The following is a 10310-nucleotide window of genomic DNA, read 5'->3' on the forward strand; positions in this document are numbered from 1 at the left end:
GGACCTGTCAAGGGTGGAGTTGGGCCATGGACCTGGACTGAAGGGCTCCAGAGTCAGTACACCAAACTCCCAGGCTCTCTGCAGCCTCTTCTACAGCTCAGTGACAACCCCTTGGCACAGAGAAGAACGGAGGATGACACAGAGCTGGGACCAAGGTCCCTCTTCTGGGTTTAAAGAAGCAAAATCCAGGTGAGTGCTGTTTTGTATGAGTGCCTACGGTGCATGAGTGCCTTCGGTGCTTCCTGGCATCCGTCTAAATCCCATTCTTCTGAGATTCTCTAATTCCCATTTCACAGATGAGGAGGCTTAGAGAGGTCAAGTACTCTTTCCAAGGTCACACAGTTCTAGTAGTAGATTCTCTTAGCCAGCTTTTGCTGATTTGTGGAAAGCTTTCGGCTTGGCTGCTATCGGTCTCACCCCGGGCCGAGCTCTACATAAGGCTTCCCTCCCACACTCACCCTCTCCCTCGCTCACCCTCCCTCTCCTTCTCTCCACCTCCCCCACCCTCTCACACACTAAAGTTAATTATTTAATGCCCATAATATATATCTGGAGGATGGCATTTTGCAGCCCTGAGCTTTAAACAGTGCATGTTTAAATACATTTAATCCAATGAATATTTCAAGGTAATTAATCTCCACAGGGCGAGAGAATGCTCAGGTTTCCCAGCACATCATAATACATCTGAATCAGCTGAGGAAATGATTTGCACACTCTGCAGTAGGTGGAGGAAGAAAGATTCACTTAAAGACTTTTGGAGCTGACTCCCTGGCGCTAACTAGCCAAAATCTTGCTAAAGGGAAGAATTAAGGCACCGCCTAGCGGTTGAAAGTGTTTCTGCAAGGAGAGGACATGGCGAGCAACTGTGCCTGTTTGTGGTTTGGGGTATTTTTGTTTTGGGGTTTTTTTTCTCTGATTTTGGAGAGGAGTGCCCTGCATGCGCATGCGTGCGCACACACTCTTCACATAAGTCTGGAGCATCCAACACACATCACCATGGCACACAGCACCTGGATATGCGCTGCTCCTTCGTGGGTGTTGCGGGGGAGGCGGGGGCAAGCATAAGAGTGGGTGAGAATTTCCATGGGGGATAGACCCACGTGATCCTTCCTGGATCCTGTGACCCTACTTTGAAGTGGAAGATGATTGTATTTGTTGAAGTTTTCATTTGAGGCCATAGGGCTCAATAGCACTGATAGACTCTTAATGATCTCCAACACATGACATCAGCAGCTGATGTAGTAGTAGCTGCCATCAATGGAAGACTTATGGCTCTGGCCACACACATACAAGCATGCCTTTAATCCTCTTCTCAGTCCTGTGAGAAATTGGTATATTATTCCATATTGCAGATGAGAACACTGAGGCTTAGAACTTAAGCATCTTGTTCAAGGTCACACAGTTTGTTGAAATCAGGCCTGCTAATTGCTTAAGCCATGTTGTGAGCCTTCCTATTATACCACCGTCCTGTCACATTGTCAGCTTCAGGGAACTTGTTCTAACAGTATCAAATCAACCACTATTCACTCTCTACCTACCAGGTGCACAGCACAGCGATTGGTGCTATTGGGGGGTGGGGGTGGCAGGAGGAACACACAGAGATCATGATGCCTGTTCTCAAGAACTTAATGGGTTTTTATATCATACATAAAGACATAATTTTTAAGTCTTTGATTTTAAAGAGACACTTAACCACAGCAAAAAAAAAAAAAAAATTGTTAAACTGACGGAACATTTGATAATAAGGCTTTGACAATCATTGTTTAATTGTCAAGTTGAATTAACAAGAATGGCCATGGGGGAGGTCAACTCGGGGGAGTTTGAGCCGGGCTTTGAAAGTTAGGTGGGATTTAGATGGTTTGGAGGGGCAGATATTGCTCTCCTGGGAGGGGGTTCTCCTAGAAGGCCATGGAACATGGTGAAGCAGTCATAATACGCTGGGCCAGGAGCCTGGGGACCCAGTTGCTGGCTTGTCCCAGTCAATTAAATAAGGCAGCCTGACCTCTATGCACCTCGGTCTCCCTGTCTGTAAATTTAAGCCCTTGGCCCCTCTGTGAACTTTTGTGGTCCAAAGTCCACACTCCATAGATCTGGAAATAGAAGCTGAGCCACAGTTCATAAGGGAGAACGGAGTGTCAGGGAGTTTTACTGGTGGTGGAGCAGCGGAGCTGCCACTTGAGGCTGTTCATCGCGGGAGGAAGAGGCAAGTTCTCCCACCCGACTCACCAGCATGCTGAGGGCTCCCCTTCAAGTCCGATGGCAGCACACCCCTGCTACGCACTGGAGACCCCCAGATGTACCGCACCCATACCTACATGGTGGCTGCAGTGTTTCAGAGAGACGTTTTCCCTGGCATTGTGACTTGGTGTGTTACACACACAGCAGAAAGACAGAGCACAGCATGGCGGGAACCCAACCCGACAAACACAGCCGGACGGTGTGCGTCCCCCGAGGGTCTGCCGTTTCCCAGATGCACACGCGCTCTTCTACCTCCAGGCCTTAGCGGTGCCGCTGTTTCTGCTCAGAACAAGCCCGCTCACTCGTGCTCATGCCCACACTCCCACGGACACGCGCCTGCGTTCATAACATTCACTCATTCATCCCGTGCTCACCAGGAGGTATGAATCCCAGGCGACAGCTCAGGAACAGAGAAATAAAACTTATTTTCTACAATTCAAAATAGATTCTAGACGGAGCCTCTATTTAGCTGGCGAGTGGCCATGGAAGGGTCTCTTCATGTTCCTGATGGCACTAGATTCTGGGGCAGAGTGGGAGGGGGCTTGGGTAATGTCCTCAATGTTTCCTCTCCTCCAGATGGGAGACCTACCTGCTCAGCTCATGGCGGAGATGCCCATCATGAGATTTTGGGCAACTCTTTTGCCCTCTCTTTGAGACAAAGGAAAGCACTCTGCCACACCCTGCATGCCAGCTCTGGTGCCTCTCTACCACATCACCTGTCACAGCCATCCCCCTCAATTTCTGGGTGATTCCAGTCCTGCCAAGTCTCCCCTACCAGAGAAAGGGACGGGTTCCTTTGTGTCTTGGGTTCCTTTGGCTCTTGGTTTCCCCAAGTCTGTTTGGTGCTTCAGTGGTGGTTCCCCCAGGGATACTCGTGGAAACTCAGGAGAGGAAGACCCTAAATCTGCAAAATTCAATGGCACTGTCCATCCCTCCCCTTTGCTGCCATGAAATAGGTAGGGTAGCATTTTTTTCTGAGGTGCTTTGCCAGAGTAGAGTAGTTCTCATGTAAAAGTTTTGTTTTGCTATTTTGTTCCTTTCCTGGTCCACTGGTTGTTAGGTTGGAAATTAGGCGACTATAGGGGGCAAAGCTGAGCAGCCCTAACAAAGAAGCTGAGCGGCTGGAACAAAGACCAGCCCGCCAAAGGTGACCAGAAAGTTCGCAGCAAGGTGGATGGAAAGTTCCACTGACCCTTCACACCCACCTGTCACTCAACAGGACCCCCTTCCATCCTAGTCTATAAAAACCCTGGGCAGCCAGGGCCACTTGCGATTTTTTCTTCAAGGTGTAATCATTGGGAGCTTATGGGTGGAGGGTAGAAGAAAACTATCACCTTATAATTTTTCTCTAAGTTTGAAAGTAGTTCAAAATTAAAACTTTAAAAATTCTGTTTGCTTATGCTTCTGGGGAAGTTGTTTTACAATGAACCAGAAGTTGTTTCGCCTATAATAAAGTAACATTGTTTGAACAAAGTACTGATATTTTTAATTAAACTTATTTGTAAATCCACAAGCAGTTGTAAGAACGAACACAGAGAACCCACAGACCCTTTGCCCAGTACCGCCCAGTTGGTAGCTTCTATAAACCTATATTACAATATCACAGCTAGGAAACTGGCCTCAAAACAGCGAAGGCACAGAAGGGTACAAGCACACAACCATCCCTCACATGGCCCTTTCCAGCCATATCTCCTCCCCTCTCACCTATCCACTCCTTAAGCCCTGGCAACTAGTCTGTTGGCCATTTCTATAATCCTGTCATTTCTTTGGTACATACTGTATGAAATCAGTTCTTCCAGAATCTCTAGTTCTTCTGGAATTGGCTGCTTCTCCCTTGTGTGATTGTCTCCTGATTCATCCAGGTTCTCACAGGGACCAAGGGTGCATCCCTCTTTCCTGCTGAGTAGTGTCCTGTGATACAGATGAGCTGTGGATTGTTTAATCACTTACCTGTTGGAGGACATCTGGACTGTTTCCAGTTTTTTGCTTGATGAAAAAAGATGCTCTCATCATGTGTGTACAGGTTTCCATACATAGCTTCATTTCTCTGCCAGGGAGACCCAGAAGCACCTTTGCTAGGTTTTACAGGAACTGCATGTTTCGTTTTTTTAAGAAACTGTAAAAATATTTCCCACAGTGGCCTCACTGTTTTGCATTCTCGTCAGCAATGTCTGAGTAATCCAGTTTCTCCACATTCTTAGAGCCTTTTGGCCATCCACTGTAGTGATTTTCCCACCTGACTAATGACCTTGAACATCTTTTCATGTGTTTATTTGCCTTTGGTATATTCTCTTTGATGAATTGTCTCTTCATGCCTTTTACCCCATTTTAGAATTGAATTGTATGTATGTCACCGTTCAGCCTTCAGCATTCTTAGTACATTCTACTTACCTGTCCTTTCTCAGATATGTGGGTCACAATTATTTCTCCCAATTTGTAGCTTATCTTTTTATTCTCTTGACACAGTCTATTACAAAGCAAAATGTGGCGAAGCCCAGTTCATGATTCTTTGCTGTGTGGATTATGCCTTTTGTGTCAACTCTAAGAACTCATACTTAGCCCTAGATCTGAAGATTTTCTCCTAGATTTTTCCCTAAAAGTTCTATAATTTTATGTTTTACATTTAAGTCCATGATTCATTTTGAGTTCGTATTTGTACAAAGTATGAGAATGTACCAAGTAAAAGGGAGGTTCTTGTTTATAAAAAAATAAAATTATGAATATCCAACTGTTCAGTACTGTTTATTGAAAAGGTTTTTTTTTATTTTTCATGGTATTATGAAAAATAAAATTATAAAAGTTATGAAAAATAAAATTTGTACCTTTGTTATAAATCATTTGGGCATATTTGTGTGCATTAATTTCTGGGTTCTCTATTTTATCCTATTGATCTATATGTGCATCCTTCCTCCAATATCATAGTCTTGATTACTTTAAGTATATAATAAGTCTTAAAATCGGGAACACTTATTGCTCTCACTTTATTCTTTTTTGAAATTAAGTCATTATAGTACCTTTGCCAATTCGTATAAATTTTAGAATAATCTTGTCTATATCTACAAAATACTTTGCTGAGATTTTGAAAAAAGTTACCTCAACCTATATATAAATTTGGGGAGAATTTACATCTTTATTATATTGAATCTTCCAATCCATTAACATGGTATGTCTCTTCATTAATTTAGATCTTCTTTGATAGCTTTCATCAGCATTATGAAGTTTTCAGCATACAAATTCTGTATATGTTTGACTACATTTATACCTAAGTATTTAATTTTTAAGCATTTGTAATTGGTACTTTTAATTTTTGTGTCTATGTATTCCTTACTAGTACATAGAAATAAATAGATTATTTTATGTTTATCTTGTATTCTATGATTTTTCTGAACTTACTATGGTTTTATGTAGATTTTTGATAATTCCTAAGAGACAATCATGTCATTCTCAAATAGGAATAATTTTATTTTTCCTTATTAATATATATTCTTTTAATTTACTTTTCTTGCCTAATCATATTAAGCAGAACATCTATCACTATATTGTATAAGAGAGATGAGAGTGAACATCTTTGCCTTATTCTCACTCTTAAGGGAAAGTGGTTTTTTTTTTTTTTTTTTTTTTTTTCCCAAGTTGAGGAAATTACCCTCAACTATTTTTCTTGGAGTGTTTCTTAAAAACATGAAAAGGTGTGTTAAAATTTGACATATATTTTTTTCCGTATCAATTGATATGACCATATAATTTTTATTCTTTGGTGCATTGATATGGTGGATTATACTGATTGATTTTCAAATACCAAAATAGCCTTGCATTCCTGGAAAACTGCACCTAGTAATGGTGTATAATTCCTTGTATATGTTGCCAAATTCTACATGCTAATATTTCGTTGATGATTTTTGTGTCTCAGTTCATAAGAGATATTGATTGGATGTGTGTGTAGATAGCTAGATAGATGTTATTGTCTTTGTCTGGTTTTGATGTTAGGGCAATACTAGCTTCATAAAATGAAGTTGAAAGTGTTCCTTCTTACTCTATTTTATGGAACAGATTCAGAATTGTTATTCATTCTTCTTTAAATATTTGACTTAATTCTCCAGGGAAATATCAGGGCCTGGAGATTTCTTTTTTTAAGGAGTTTTAAAATTATAAACTCAATTCCCTTAATAGTCATAAAGCTATTCAAATTTTCTATTTCATTTTAGGTGAGTTGAGATAATTTTGTTTTTTTGAGAAACTCGCCAATTTTATCTTAGAAGTTATATTTATTTAGAGTTGTTTATTATCCTTTGGAAGACTACCTAGTATGTAGCAATAGCCCCTGTTCATTTCTGACATTGGTAATTTTGTGTCTTTGTGTGTGTGTGTGTGTGTGTGTGTGTGTGTGTGTGTGTGTATCATTCTTTCTAGGGTTTGGTATCTTTTCCCAAAGAACAAACTCTTAGTTTTATTTTCTATTTTCAATTTCATTGATTTCTACTCTCTAATGTTTCTTTCATTCTGCTTCTTTTGGGTTTATTTTCCTCTTCTTTTTCTATGTCCTTGAGGTGGAAACAGATGATCAATTTGAGACTTTTCCTCTTTGTTACAAATGTAGGCATTTGGAGATATAAATTGAACTTTCTGTTCTGTTTCAGTTACATCCCAAAATTATTGATACATTTTTATTATTGTTCAAGTAAATGCACTTTTTAAATTTCCCTCAAGACTTCCTCTGTGACCCATTGATTAATTAGATGTAAATTGTCTAGTTTTCATGTGTTTTCTATCTAGCTTTGAGTCAATCATAGTTGGAGAACACACTGTATATTTTAAATCATTTCCGATTTGTAAAGATTGGTTTTATGGCCCAGAATGTGGTCTGTTTTAGTATATATGCTACATATTCTGATGATGCTTGCTGGCCTGTTCTATATATTTTGATTAGATCCCATTTGTCAAGGATGCTGTTCAGTTCATAGTGTTCTTCTATGTTCTTGCTGATTTTCTGCTAGTTCTGTTGTCAGTTGTTGAGAGAGTGGTAATGAGGTTTCCAGATAGGATTGTACTTTTGTCTTATTCTCCATTAAGTTCCATCAGCTTTCATTTTGCATGCTTCATATCTCTATTATTTGGGGCATGCCCATACAGGATGACTATATTGTTTTGATTGGTTTGGTGTCTTTGTTAGATTGATCTTATTATCATTATATAAGGTCTCTGGAAGTTTTCTTATCTCTGACATCTATTTATCTGGAAGATGTAGTTACTTCTCCTTTATTTTGACATGTTTACATTATATCTTATTCCTTCATTTTCTTTTCAGCCTACCTATCTTTGAAGTGAGTTTTGTAGCTAGCACCCAGTTGAATCATGGTTTTTAATCAACTCTGCCAATCTTTGTCTTTTAATGTATTTAGGCCAATAACACTTAGTGAAAGTATTGATTGTCAAGGCTTAAGTCTGTCATTTTATATTTTGTTTTTGTTTGTTCTCTCTTTTTTCACTTCTCTGCTTTCATTTTTTTATCTTTCTGCGGGTACTGACCATTTTGCACTCCATTTTGACGGCTGTTTTTGTTATTATGTAATTGGTATTTATAATAACATCGCAGTCTGTTGATAACATCATTTTACCAGTTCAAGTGACGTATTAAAGCTTACCAACCTCTATATGATTTTACCCTCTTTCACTTATGATATAATTGTCCTAAATATTTCCTCTACCTACATTTAGAACTATGTCCCACAGTGGTATGCCTTTTGCTTCAAGTTTCAAACATAATTTAGTAAACTGAAATGGAGAAAAAATTCTATTTTATATACCCATATTTTTGCTTATCGTGTTCTTTTTCTTCTTTCCTAGTGTTTCGGGTTTCCTTCTTTTGTAATTTCCTTTGTGTTTAAACAACTTCTTTAGCCTATCTTTTGTTAGTTTTGTTTTGTTTTTGATTGAGAATATCTTGATTTTCCCTTTTATTCTGAAGATTATTCAGGGTGTGTATGATTCCGTGTCATTCTTTCAGCCCTTGAAAATGTGCTCCTTCCAACCTGTCATCATGGCTTCTGAGGAGAAATACAGTGTCATTTTTCTCTTGCTGTTTTCTAGACTTTTCTTTGTCTTCAGTTTTCAGAAAATTGACTAGAATAAAGCCTTGGATGGATTTCATTGAGCTTATTATGAAGTTTCCTCAGCTTCTTGAGTATGGGGGTTTATGTAGTTTGCCAAATTTGGGAGATTTTCAGCCATTATTTATTTAAGTGCCTTTTCAGCTTTGTCTTCTTCCTCTTCTCCTTGCAGGACTATAAAGTCGTAATGTTAGATATTCTGTTCCAATTCCAGAGATCCCTGAGGCTCTGCTCATTTTGTTTTCGGTCTATTTTCTCTCTGCTGTTCAGATTGGCTAAGTTCTAATAGTCTACCTAACAATTTACTAATTTTTTTCCCCTGCCCTCTTCCTTTGGTTGTTGAGTCCATCCACTAAATTTTTAAAAAAATTTTGCTTGTATAATTTTTCAGTTGTCAAATATTTATTTTGTTGTTCATATCTTTTATTTTTTTCCTGATACCTCCTTTTCACTTTTCTGAGACTTTTTGCTTTTATTTCGAGTATGCTCATCATTTCCCATCTAAGTATTTTCATGATGGCTGATTTAAAATATTTGTCATATAATTCTAAAATAACTGGTATTTTGAGGTTGAGATTTACTGATTGTTTTCGTTTGGTTTGAGGTATTCCTAGTTCTTGGTATGATGAGTGATTTTCAGTTGAAAACTGGGTATTTGGGGTATTGTGTTTGATGCTTTTATGTTATTTTAATATTCTGGTTTAGCTGACTTCCTCGGACACTGCTCCAGCAGCGGGGGGTTAGGTGGAAGGGCAACTGATTATTGACAGGTGAAGGTAAAGTCAAGGTTCCCCACTTGGACTCCATTAACACGGGAGGACATGTTAATTGTAGGTGTTAAGTAGAAGGTTTAACTTCCCCAAGGCCATCGCTGACACCTACCTGGAGGGGATGGGTAGGAGTGCCTTCTTGCTGTTCCCTGTGTGGCCAGCATGAAGGCCACATGGATGGAGAAGAATGTGGACTTCTTGCTGCTAGGCCTTCTCTGATACTGCCCCAATGGCGGAGAACTTCACCTCACCTCTGGCAATAGCGGTGGCATCCCAGGCTTCTCACATGGTGCCCATTGATGCAGTCGGGGAGTGACCTCCTTATCATCCAATGGGGATTAGGTCCCAACTCCCCTTGTCCTTCTCTGGCACCAGCCCTGCAGGAGGGTTAAGACACTTATCGCAGTCTGGTGAAGGTAGAAATCTAGGCTCACTACTTGGTCTTTGCTGCCATGAAATAGGTAGGGTAGCATTTTTTTCTGAGGTGCTTTGCCAGAGTAAAGTAGTTCTCATGTAAAATTTTTGTTTTGCTATTTTGTTCCTTTCCTGGTCCACTGGTTGTTAGGTTGGAAATTAGGCGACTATAGGGGGCAAAGCTGAGCAGCCCTAACAAAGAAGCTGAGCGGCTGGAACAAAGACCAGCCCGCCAAAGGTGACCAGAAAGTTCGCAGCAAGGTGGATGGAAAGTTCCACTGACCCTTCACACCCACCTGTCACTCAACAGGACCCCCCTCCCATCCTAGTCTATAAAAACCCTGGGCAGTCAGGGCCACTTGCGATTTTTTCTGGGGGTCTATACCCCCGGGGGTCTGGGAATTTTGCCCAAGAGCCAAATTCCAATAAAGCTTGCTTCGGCCACTTTCTGTCCCATTTTATTTGGCTGCTAACTGTGCCCGCCGAGCCCGCCAAGCTTCCACTGGTTAGTGAGAACAAGCTTTTATTTCGGCTATTTTTGTTTATAGTCATTGGTGTTTCCTGGTTGTTGACTTTTTCAGTTCCAAGTTCTAGGGTATATAGTGAAAAAAGAAAACCCATAGAATTCATCATTGCATCATTATTTGGGGGCCTGAGATCCCTGTTTGATCTGTTATACTTAGTAGACATAGAGGGAAAATATGTCCACTCCATTTCCCTGTAAGTCAACTACTGATTTTATAATTTTCTAAATTATTTTTTCATTTTTACAGACTGCATTTTG

The sequence above is a fragment of the Sciurus carolinensis genome, chromosome 9 (assembly GCF_902686445.1).
Source record: "Sciurus carolinensis chromosome 9, mSciCar1.2, whole genome shotgun sequence".
In the NCBI taxonomy this organism is placed as follows: Eukaryota; Metazoa; Chordata; class Mammalia; order Rodentia; family Sciuridae; genus Sciurus; species Sciurus carolinensis.